Source organism: Acomys russatus, chromosome 15 (assembly GCF_903995435.1).
Source record: "Acomys russatus chromosome 15, mAcoRus1.1, whole genome shotgun sequence".
Classification (NCBI taxonomy): domain Eukaryota; kingdom Metazoa; phylum Chordata; class Mammalia; order Rodentia; family Muridae; genus Acomys; species Acomys russatus.
The window spans coordinates 36,017,374-36,030,364 of record NC_067151.1 but is presented as its reverse complement, the minus strand read 5'-3'; the positions used below and the strand labels follow the sequence as shown (position 1 = coordinate 36,030,364).

Genomic DNA, 12,991 nt, shown 5'->3' with positions numbered 1-12,991 from the left:
CAATGGAACACTGGGCAGAGGGTATAAAGGAGCACCTTCTTCCTAGAATAAATTAATCTGTTTTTTGCCTCTTTCCTGACTTCCAGCTCCTGTGTTCTTGACTCTGCACCATCTTATCTCCACCCCCAAGTTTCCCGAGTTGGGGTCTCAGCAACACTGGGCCCTGTATTAGGAGGCCAACCCTTACCAACATTCAAGACCCCTTTCCAACAGCAGGGAAGTTATGTAGTTACATGATTTCAATCTGCCTTGGTATTTTTCTCTAATATTTTCTTTAAAACAAGGACTAAAAGAAATCTCTCTCTCTCTCTCTCTCTCTCTCTCTCTCTCTCTCTCTCTCTTTCTCTCTCTCTCTCTCCCTCTTCCTTTCTCCCTCCCTCTCCTCCCTTCCCTACCCCCCTCCCTACCCACACACTCTCTGTGAATTCAGGTGCAGTATGTGATGGCTTTTCACACGATCAGTGAACACTCCCCACATTCTATGATTCCTTCAGAGATTATCTCCTCCTCAATCCTTGTTGCCTATGAAACAGCTATAATGAGTTTCAGGGTCCAGTATTTGACTCACATTCTTTGTGACAAGTAAATTAAGTTCAGTAAACTTTTTTTTTTTTTTTTTTTAACCAACTTGGCTCTGCTCCTGGTAGGCTTGGGCCAGTGTACAGAATGATATTCTAAAAGCTATTTTTGTATTCTAGACATTTTAAAATTGAGTTTCCTTATGGAAACTTACGTGCAGACTCTAAGGTCAGCAGTGCTAATGTGAAAAACAGCATTGGTGCTGTTTGTTTACATTGGAACTAGACAATACTCTTACACTTGCACATTCCAGTGCATCGTCCAAATGTCTGGATTCCCCTTCTAGCGTGTCCTTCTGCTTCTGCCGCTCTGGCTTGACTGTGGAGTGCGATGTTTAACTGTAACCACTATAATCTCACTACTTAAATGAATGAGAATTAAAAACAGAATGAAAGAATAAATAAAACAGACATGAATATAATCTGGGATCTTTTTATTCCTTCATGATGCAGGCATACTAAGCAAGCAATAGTAAGTGATCAGGGATAGAACTGCCAAGGTTTGTGCACTTCTGGCCCCACAGTTGAACCACACCGTGTGAAAAACCCAAAGGCTCCAACTGCATTTGATGATGAAGTGGGTACTTCTAAGCACCTCTGATTGGATGTGACCCCTGGCAACATTTAGGGAGCCCACAGGATTCTTTTTCTGCCAAGTCATGAACCCAAGAAAAGTTAGGAGTAGATTTTCATCAGCACAATGTGAAAGAAAAAGACTCCTGAGTGTCCCAGGGCTGATGTAATTGGTGATTTCAGACCTCTTGGCAAGATGAAGCTATACCATAGGAGAAACAGCTGACAATAATTTCTGAACCACTGAGGATAATTATTGGCAAGCCATGGAAAATAGAAGATGTGCCAGGATGCTGAAGTGTGGAAAATGTTGCTCTAGTTTTCAGGACATAAAGAAGATGGATTTATTGAATTACAAATCAGAGTGTATGACAAGGAGAAGAAGAAGAAGAAGAAAAAGAAGAAGAAGAAGAAGAAGAAGAAGAAGAAGAAGAAAGAAGAAGAAGAAGAAGAAGAAGAAGAAGAAGAGAAGAAGAAGAAGAAGAAGAAGAAGAAGAAGAAGGAGAAAGAGAAAGAAAGAAACCCTAGCTAAGTTCTTAAAAAGAGAGCTTGAACACAGAGGAGCTAAGGAAGTGATGACCGGTTAAAACAACTTTATCCACATGCTTCATTGCAGACATCACAGCAAATGTTGCTACTTGTCTGGCTTGGCTTTGCTTTTTATACTATAACTACATTGATACACAAAGAAGATGCTGTAACATCATCCTTCATCAGTTGACTAGCAAGTGTTTCATTATAATCCTCTTGATAGGGGTCAGTAAGCTGAATGTTGGTACTCTATACATTGTTTTAGTTGAGTTTTTTTGTTGCTGAGATAAAACACTAACAAAAAGCCACCTGGGATTTTTTTTTTTTTTTTTTTTTTTTTTTTTTTTTTGGTTGGTTGGTTGGTTGGTTTGGTTTGGTTTTTCGAGACAGGGTTTCTCTGTGTAGCCTTGGCTATCCTGGACTCACTTTGTAGACCAGGCTAGCCTCAAACTCACAGTGATCCACCTGTCTCTGCCTCTCCAGTGCTGGGATTAAAGGTGTGCACCACCACACCCAGAATTAATCTCATACTTTGTATTTTATCATACAGAGAACCAAGGCAAGAACTGATTTTGAAAACACAGATAATTGCTGTTTACACACTTGCTTTTTCTGGCTTGCTCAAGTAACTCACTCAATTTCTTTCTTCTTTCTTTCTTTCTTTCTTTCTTTCTTTCTGTCTGTCTGTCTGTCTTCCTCTCTTCCTTGCTTTGTTGAGTCTTTGTGTCATTTAGCTATCAGGGTAGCTATGGCTTCATAAAATGAGTTTGCTAATGATCCTTGTGTTTCTATTTTGTAGAATAGTTTGGGAAGTGCTGGTATTAGCTCTTCTTTCAAAGTATGGTAGTATTCTGCACTAAAACCATCTGGATCTGGGCTTTATTTGGTTGGGAGACTTTTAATGACTGCTTCTATTTCCTTAGAGATTATAGGACTACTTAATTTGTTTGCCTCATCTTGATTTAACTTTCTAAGTGAAATCTATCCAAAAAATTGACCAGTTCCTTTAGATTTTTCCAATTTTGTGGAATGCAGTCTTTTGAAGTAAGACCTAACGATTCTTTGGATTTCCTCGGTATCTGTTGATATGTCTCCCTTTTCATTTCTGACTTTGCTGATTGGATATTGTCTCTCTACCTTTTAGTTAGTTTGGTAAAGGTTCATCTATCTTGTTAATTTTTTCAAAGAACTAGCTCTAGATTTAAATTTGTATTTTTCTCTTTGTTTCTAATTTATTGATTTCAGCCCTCTGATTGGTTATTTCTGATTATTACTTATTACTCCTCTTGGATGTGTTTGCTTCTTTTTCTCCCTAAGGTTTTCAGTTGTGTTGTTAATTTGCTAGTATAAGACCTCTCTGACTTCTTTATGAAGGCACTTCATGTTATGAACTTCCTCTTAGCACTGCTTTCATTGTGTCCCATAAGTTTCAGTATGTTGTGTCTTCATTTTCATTGAACTTTAGGAAGTCTTTAATCTCCTTCTTTATTTCTCCTGACCTATTTGTCATTGAGAAGAGTTGTTCAGTATCCATGAGTGTGTAGACTTTCTGTTGTTTCTGTTGTTGTTGAAGTCTAGCTTTGATCCATGGTGATCTGATAAAATATGAGATTATTTCAATTTTTGAGATATGCTTTGTTACTGACTATATGGTCAATTTTGGAGAAGGTTCCATGAGGTGCTGTGGAGGTGGTTTGTGTTTTGGTAAAAAATAAAAAACTGTAGATATCTGTTAGGTCCATTTGATTTATGAAATCTCCATTTAGTTTGTCTAAATGACCTGTCCTTTGGTGAGAGTGGAGTGTTGAAGTCTCCAACTACTAATGTGTGGAGATTAATGTTTGATTTAAGCTTTAGTAATGTTTCTTTTACAAATGTAGGTGCCCTTGTATTTGGGGCATATATGCTTAGAATTGAGATGTCCTCTTGGTTGATTTTTCTTTTGGTGAGTATAAAGTATCCTTCCTCATCTCTTTTGACTAATTTTGGTTGAAAGTCTATGTCATTAGATATTAGAATGACTTGCCTTTTGGATCCATTTGCTTGGAAAATCTTTTTTCCAGACCTTTTCTCTGAAGCAGTGTTTATCTTTGTTGCTGAGGTATGTTTCTTTGTGATGGATCCTGTTTTCGCACCCATTCTGTTAGCCTGTGTTTTTTTATTGGGAAATTAAGTCCGTTGATGTTAAGAGGTATTAATGACAAATGATTGCTAGCTTCTGTTCTTTGGATGTTGGTAGTTTTAGTGTGTTTCTCTACTTTTGGTTTTGCTGCAGTGGAGTTATTCATTTATGTTTTCTTGGGTGTAGTTAACCTCCTTTGGTTGGAGTTTTCCTTCTAGTATCTTCTGTAGGGCTGAGTCTATGCATAGATTTTGTTTGAAATTGGTTTTTCATGGATTATCTCATTTTCTTTGTCTATGGTAAATGAAAGTTTTGCTGAGTATGGTAGACTGGGTTGACATCTGTGGTCTCTTAGGGTCTGCAAGACATCCACCCAAAACCTTCTGGATTTTAGAGTCTCTATTGAGAGGTCAGGTATGATTCTGATAGGTTTGCTTTATATGTTACTTGGCCTTTTTCACTTTCAGCTTTTAATATTTTTTCTTCTATACATTTAGTTTATTATGTAGCAGGAAGATTTTCTTCTCTGACCTAGTCTATTTGGTGTTCTGCAAGCCTTTTGTATGTTTATAGGCATCTTTTTCTTTAGGTTGTGGAAAGTTTTTTTTGGTATAGTTTTGTTAGAAATATTTTCTGGGACTCTTCTGTTTCTTCTATTCATATTATTCTTAGGTTTCAACTTTGCGTAGAGACCTTGATTCCATGGATGTTTTGTGTCAGAAATTTTTTAGATTTAACAATTTCTTTGACAGATGTATCAATTTCTTTGATTGCATCTTCTACACATGATATTCTTTCCTCCATCTCTTGTATTCTGTTAATGGTGCTTACCTCTGTAGTTCCTGTTTTCTTTCCTAAATTTGCCACCTAAGGATTTCCTCAGTTTGTGTTTTCTTTAGTGTTTCTCTTTCCATTTTCATGTCTTGAACCATTTTATTCATTTCTTTCATCTGGTTTGTATTTCCCTGTATTTCTTTAAGTCACTTATTCATTTCCTTTTTAAGGGGCTCTGTTTGGTTGATTGTATTTTCCTATATTTCTTTGAGGAATTTATTTATTTCATCTTTTAAAGGCCTCTTTCATCTTCATAAGCATAGATTTGAGGTCATTTCCTTGTGTTTCAGCTGTGTTGTGGTATCCAGAGCTTCTTGCAGTAGGATAACTGGGTTCTGGTGGTGCCATATTGTCCTGGCTTTTGTTGATTGTGTTCTTACACTGGTCTTTAGCCTCAGGTTGTTCCTGGCATTTGCTGGTTGCTTGATTTCTTGGAAGTGCAGGAAGAGTGTTGCAAAGGAGGCTGGACCTCCTAGAGCAGCCCTCCTCAGGATTGTGGGTTGGGTTGTGTGCTGGCAGCTGGATCTCATGGGATGGCCCACAGCTCTCCTCAGGTGGCTGTGTCCCAGTTGGACCCACAGGTAGAGGATTGGCATGGGAGTGCTTATCATACATGATCTTGAGGACTGGCAGGTCTCCTCAGGAACTTGGGAGCAGGCCTCTTGCAGGGGGAATTCCCAGAGTCAGAAGCCCTGTTCTCACTTGCTACACAGTCACTGTGTACCCAGACACCATGTATGTTGATGCCGCCAAATTGTAGCAAGCTCTTCTATGCTCCAGAGATCTCGTAGATCTCCTCAAAAAGATGGATAGAGCCTTGGACCTGAGACTGGGACCATTTCTCCCTGGAACCATGCTCTGGGAAGCAGGGAAAGTCACAAGGCCAGAGGCTGGAACAGCAGGTCCCCAGAACTCATGGGAAAAGCCAGGTGGCCAGAGGCTAGAACCTCTCATTTCCAGTACCATGGGCTCTCCTCTCACCAAAGAAACATGCATGCTGATGTTTTAGAGTCGGCAGCTCAGCCACTTTCTAGGTCCACAGTCACTGGAGTCCTGGTTCCCAGAAACCATGCATGCTGTGCACTGCCATCTTGGAGTCTCCCCTAATTCAAGTCTTAAAATACTCTGAGGCAACAGAAAATGTAACGATGCTGCAGAGTAACTTCATAGTGTTACTATGGAGACTTGAAAAACCATACAATAGTAAATACTCTCACTGAGATTCCAGTGAAAACAGGAAGTGAGTGTGACAAAAATATAGGGACATTTTGTCTATTTGTGATTTAATAGAGTTGAGTCTCTAAGAATACCAAACCCAAATATTGGGCACAAGGTGACTGAACCATACATATCACCCCATGTGTTTTCTGTCTATTTTTTTTAATAACATTTGAAACCACGGACTTGTCAGACTCTTAGAGAATTAAGAGTTAAGAATTTTAGCTCTAAAATGTTTATATCACAGGACACTTTTGCTCCTGAATTTGTTTTAGCTGTTGCTATGAGAAACATGAGAGCCAAGTCACCAATTCTGTATACACAGTAAGAAATAATAAAATAAGTTGCTGTTTGATAGAACACAAAGATTACAAAATATTTGTCCCCCTCAAAATGTAGCCATGGACAATGAAACTTAGATAAGCTCCTACACAAGGTCGAGTCCTCCTTTCAGTCATGTGTCAGGATACATGGGGCAGAGATGGGACAGCAACTTTAACCCTGTAAAAGGTGATCTATCCAAACTGAGACTCCTAGATTTAAATTAGAGAATAAATAAAGAAAACTATAATAGGAGATGAATTTTGAACTAATAAGACTTCATTGTGTAGCACTGATGGCAAAACTAAAAAGGTTATCTGGCTACTTTTTCTAAACACAATGTTAAAATTGTATAAACAATACATGTAGCAGATCAAAAAATGTTCTTAAACTTGCACTTCTCAGATTACTTACCCAAAATTCAGTGATCCTATGTGAATTTTATTAATTGTTTCTAAGACACAGATCCATTGAATTTCATTTTGTATTTGTGTGAAATCTCCAACATAGTGTCTGCTAGGAAAATACGCGTTACTCATAGCATTGGTTTTGGTCACCCGTGAGGCATTCTAAAAGCTTTGTTTCTTTCCCTGGTGTTTTCTTCTGTACTTTGCCGTCATTTATGCTGTGCAGACTAGGATTTAAATTCTAGTTCGTCCATGAGCTGGAAGTAGCTAGTTGCTTTTCCTGTACTTGCCACACAGATTCCCAGAGCCTATGCTTTTCATCTGCAAATTAGGTTGTCACAGTGATTCCTAAATCTAAGATTCAAGAGTAGAGATGTTGATGATAATAACTTAGTGTAATAAAATCAAGCGTGGCATGTGACTTATCTTAAGCAATAATGTATGACCAGAAATAAATTGAAGTAATCTATAAGCAGCAACTCAAGATGTGCTGTGATTTCTTTTTTATTATTTGAGAATTTCCTACAAGTATGATGAAGCCAGCGCCACCACCTCCTCTACAATCCCTTCTTTTTCTTTCTGACCATTTCCCTCTCTATTTCATGTGTTTCCTTGGTGCTGCCTGTATGTGCATGGGTATAGGGCCATCTGCTGGATCATGAGTAGCTAACGGACTACATCCCTGAAGAAAATTGACTCTTGCTCTCCCAGAAGTCATAAATTATCAATAATACCTCAGCTTCCTCTCTTCATGATGGGACTTCTATGTGGTTTGGCCTTGTACATGACTCATGCATGCATTCACCAGCACTGTGAGTTCATGTGTGTAACTACCTGTGAGTTCAGAAAACACTACAAGATCCATGACCCCTGGCTCTTATAACCTTTATACTCCCTCCTACAAGAAGGTTTATATTACAGATGTCTCACATTGTACTGAGCACTCCAGTCTCTTTTTCTCTGCAACTGACCAGTTATAGATGTCTAAGATAATCATTATTTACTGAAAAAAGGGGCTTCTCTGATGAGGGTTGAGGTATGTACTAATCTATAGGTCCACTAAACACAATAATTGTAGTAGGCTCTCTCCTGTGGTCTATGGATACAAAGAATGAACTATTTGCACTACTAGTGTGAGGCATGAGTTCCACTTGTGGAGTGAGCACTAAATACGATAAAAAAAAAAAAAGTGATGTTTATGCTTTGCCAGACTAGAACAACTGGCATTCACAGAGTTCACGAGTGGGTAAGACTGATGGCTACTTTTCTTCTGTAGGGGCAAGCACAGCCCCTTCTAGCACTATGAAGCTAGCCAGTAGAGAGGAAGCTTCTAGGTCAGAGCTAGCTTGATTTTTCCATGTTCTATGCCTCAAGAATGTCATCTTTTCAGCAATATGGTCTTACCATCAAGTACTGGAGGGTAAACAGTGGCGTTGGCAATAGTGTACAATGCTGTGAGTTTATGGGAGCCCATTGATCAACGACTTCAAAAGAGATAACCCCTTCCTGGCACTGCCTCTCTCAGCCATCATCAGCTATCACACACGAAGCTCAATGTTGCGATTTCTTTCTAACTGTGCACACAAGTCCAGTTTTAAAAAATATACAGAAGGGGCATGCTGTGCAGCTTGATATTAAAGTATACCTGAAAATGCATGATGGGCGGTTCATACTGAAGGGAAGTAATTAGTTATTGCACTTACTCTTTGTTTACTAATATTGTTTTTCTGAACAATTATTCCATCTGTAAAATGTGTGATAATTTTTTGTGATTTTGTGAGCATTAGAGGAATTACTTAAGAAAACAAGCTGAAAAGTCTAAGCACAATGACAAGTATTATCCCTCCGAGTTATTCTTACTCACTATATTACTGAACCATACATTCACATAAATAAGAAAGTAGCTATGTCTGAGCTTTCTAGGTTCTAGGGCAAATTTCTTCCTAACAAACATAGGCTATTCAGATGAAAATTAAGTACACACACAGACATGCGCGCACACACAGGCACACACATTCTATTCCTCTCGAATGTTAACAATTACATGTATCAGGCCTGTCTGCTGCCCAGACCTGTGTGATGTCTAGGGTACATACACACAAAGAAAAACTCAATCCCTGCGAGATTGATGAATTTATTGAATCCTTGTGTTAATTTAAAGCTTCAACATTGAGAAATGAACTAGGAATCAGGATTGTTTATCTATTGTAATGTAGCTGGCTTTTTTCCAGAAAGGTAATCCTAACTATCAAGGTTCTATTCCTAAATAGTTGTGTCTGCTTTAGCAGACAAATAAACGGGTGAGTAGTTAGTGTTAAATATGCATACTATTTTCAATTCATTTCCAAAATGATAGTCTGATTCTGCCGCCACATCTTATTTGCATTATAAATTTATTGCATTGAAAGTTAAAAAAAAAAAAAAAGAAAGAAAGAAAATTAGCTTTACTCCAACTCAAATCCGAGGATGCCAAAGTTCTCACCAGAAAATTATGAGGTGATTATATTTACTGTCTTATAAAACATGCTAGTAAACACATTCATCCGTTTTCTTAGATAGAGACTTCTTTGCCTACAAGGTCGGTGTCTTACTTTTCGGTTTTCCTCGTCAGGTACATTTTAAAATACAGTTTCAGTTGTCATAAGCTGCACTGCTGAATCAAATGGATCACTAGTGCATGAGCTGAACTACTTGGGTGAACAACGCATCTTTCAGCATGCAAGAAAACCCCAACACAGCATCCCATCCCCATGGCAATAGACTAAAGATTACTGACCAAATAGAAATTCCACGTAGGCACTGAAGATAAACACCAGTTTACATAACACCACAGATGTTGAGGTCACATGACTAGACCTTGAGTAGCTTAGAAAATTGTTCTTTGAGCGGATTTACAATTGCTGCTCCTTAGAACTTAGGTGGGTGAGAGAAGTGTATGCAGCCCTTTGCATCCTTGGGACGATTAGCTGTGTTATACCACATGTTTTCTATTGTATAAGACAATGCACCCATTTGCCTCCCAGTACCAAACTGGCATCATTTAATTATTCTAAATTAGGCTTTCACTCAAAATCCTGTCAGTATTGCCTCTTAGCAAAAGATCTACAGTAACCATGGGCAAACATTTTTGAGTCCAGGAAAATGAAGGAATTGTTTTGGATATAATGATCTTTTTTGCCAGACTTTCTCAACAAGATTAATAATGCAACTGAGATTCATAGCCAATGGAATATTTATTATGCTTGCTCCCATTGAACAAATGTCTAACTAATTATCTGCAGATGTGCAGGAAAATGTGTGGAGAGCTAAATCGCCCTCTGTGCTACCACTTTAAGTGCAAACGCGTCTTATGGTTCTCTTTTCATATTAAAAAAATGTAGGAGGAATTTTTAGGAATTTGAGCTACAAATATCTCAAAATAACATCCTACCAGAATAAAAAATATACAATATACTCCAAGCCAACATGCTCACTTTAGTAGACCATTCCTGAACTAGCCTTTTAGAGTGTAATGGAGCTGTTACACTAGAAACAACCAGTATGTTGAGGTATAAACCAAATATTCTGAAAATACATAAAAGCAAAGCTTGTAATGAATGCAAGCCACTGTGAAAAAATGTTCTGCCTTACTTTCCTTGCCATGTTCTTTTCAATACAATATGTGAAATGGGTGTCTATTTTTATCTCATTTGCTACCAAAAGTTAAAATGTCTGAATATGTGATGAAAATATATTGTATTAAAATAAATTGTATTAAAAAATTAAAACAAGAGCTGTGTGACACTCAGATGATACTACCTTATTCAAATTATGCATAGAAGACTTAAAGAGAAATATGCCTTCTCATTTAGTGGCAAAGACATGTACAATTTTTTTTATCAGTTCTTTGAAATTTTTATAAGAAGGCCACATATACAAAGTATGTAATAAATTCTTTCCAGCTCTCTACCATGACATCATGTAAACACTACTGTGCACATAATCTTGAATTTTCATCATAGGTTAGGGTTACCCGGATAAGCATGAATCCACCAAATGTTAAACCACTTAACTTTAAGATTAGAATTAGAAAATGAACTTTTGGTAGTCCTACTTAGTCCAGTTAGCCCAGGGTAGATGCGCCAGGAAATGAAACTATAGGTTTGACCATATATACCTCTGTCTAAGTAGAGTTCATGAGCTTTAGGAAAATACCACATTCTATTACTTGGTAGTTAAGATTCTGACTTGTGGACAATACAGAGTATAGGCTTGTGTTCCACTTCTGCCCTTTGGCTAGATGTCTTTTTAACCCTTTACTCCTTGGAGTCATCCCAGTAACGGGGGCAACGGAGGAGTCCTCAGACGCCAGTGTCAAGGCAGTCATTTGTAGTGATCCTTTCCAGCTCTGGGGAAGGTCAATGGGAAAAAGAGTGAAAACTGGATTTACAGATGACTTGTGAGTCTCAATTTTTTCTTTTGTTAATTTTCCATGGACAGTGCAGAAATGATATCACATTCAAATGCCACCATTTATAAGTTTGACGTGTGTTGTGAAGTAAGTCATGAGCCTTTTTTTGATGTTCATGTTATATTATAGTCACAGCCGTAACAAATTTGGTCCTACTATTCCCTGTTTAGTTTTTATGTAACTGCATTCGCCTCATGTCGCAGATTACTCTCTCCATTACATAAGAATAGAGTTACAACTTACTACCTTCAACAGCACAAAAATTTCCATTTTAATATAATTTCTAAATTCCAGAGGAAGCAAGGATGGGATGACATGGATTATGCTTGCTGTGCCCAGAGGAAAAAGTGTTGCCTTTAAAAACTGGTGGGCGCTCTTTCGCAGCTGGCACTCCGTAAGGACGACGCCATTTTCAGCCAAGATTGTGAAGTCCAATTGTGAGAAGCCGGATGAACTGGAGTCTGGCGTCTCTCAGGTGCTGCTCCAGCTGGGAGATGAACTCAGATCTCAAGGCGCAGCTCCAGGAACTCAACCTCACTGCGGCCCAAGGACACTGCAGTTGGTGGTGATCGGAAAACTATCATAACTTTTGTACCAGTTCCTCAGCTGAAATCTTTTCAGAAAATCCGAGTCCGGCTAGTCCGTGAATTGGAGAAAAAGTTCAGTGGGAAGCAACGTGGTTTTTATTGCTCAGAGGAGGATTCTGCCCAAGCCAACCCGGAAAAGCCGCAGGAAAAATTAAGCAGAAGCATCCCAGAAGCCGCACCCTGACAGCAGAGCACGACGCCATGCCATCCTTGAGTCTTCCCAAGTGGAATTGTGGGTAGGAGGCTCCGTGTGAAACTGGACGGCAGCCAGCTCATAAAGGTGCATTTAGACAAAGCACAGCAGAGCAACGTGGAGCACTAGGTGGAAACCTTTTCTGGTGTGTATAAGAGGCTCACAGGCAAGGATGTTAACTTTGAATTCCTGGAGTTTCAGTTGTAAAGAAAATGACTGAATAAAATGTCATTCACAGTATTAAAAAAAAAAAACTGGTCGGGGAGGGCATCTTGGAGCAGTTGGGGGAAGGAAAAGAATATGATTAAGACATATTGTATTAAAAATGCATTAAGATAAAATATAATATGATAAAAGTGTTTTGTATTAAAATACTTAAAAGAAACATGATGAGACCATTAATATAAGCTCTTAAGTATGTTGGAAAATACACATGTCCTTTCCATTTACAAAAAAAAAAAAGAAAAGAAAAGAAAAGAAAAACTCCATATGTGTTTATTTCATATAATGATATAAGCAGTCAAGCCGGAACCAAGAAAATGTTCATTCTTAGTTACATTCACTGACTAGAGTCTCAACTGATTATTTCTGTCTCTCAAGAAGCCCAGTATTGAGTTACAAAAAGTACCCAGGCCTTCCCTGAAGGCTGCTAAAAGACATGTGGAATATCTTATCCAAAAAATGTGCTTTTAATTTTATGGCACTGGCTTAAAGAAAACACAATTGCTTGACAAACCCACACTGCTTCCTCTTTGCCAGCACATCATGGCAATGTGCTATAGAGATGAAGTTTAATTTGTTGCCGTCCATGAGCAAGACAGTAGGAAAGAAAGCTATGTTTGGGACAGGATCACAGGCAAAATATAAACTTTTAATAATTTCAATGTTATGTCTTGTGAATATAGTCAAATACATTTAGAGTCAATTATTAAAGAAAGAAAAAGAAATAAAAATAATCACAACCTTGAATCGTTTACATTTATACTATTTGCTCATAAAACCAACCCAGATTCTTCCATAAACAATAAAACAATCACCACCAAATTTTGCTTTAGGAATTAAAATTCCCTTTATATCATTATTATGTAATTATCACTTTAATAAAAGTTTTAAAACATTCTAGTTCAAGGTATCTTGAGTTTTTGCAAGCACACCGCGTCATCTGGCTTATTTTGGA

The 12,991-nt window shown here is 38.1% G+C and overlaps 1 pseudogene; it reads left to right on the top strand.

The window, feature by feature from the left end:
- The first annotated feature begins 11,344 nt into the window (after positions 1-11,344).
- LOC127199001 (40S ribosomal protein S7-like) lies at positions 11,345-12,021 on the top strand (annotated as a pseudogene).
- Positions 12,022-12,991: the final 970 nt, after the last annotated feature.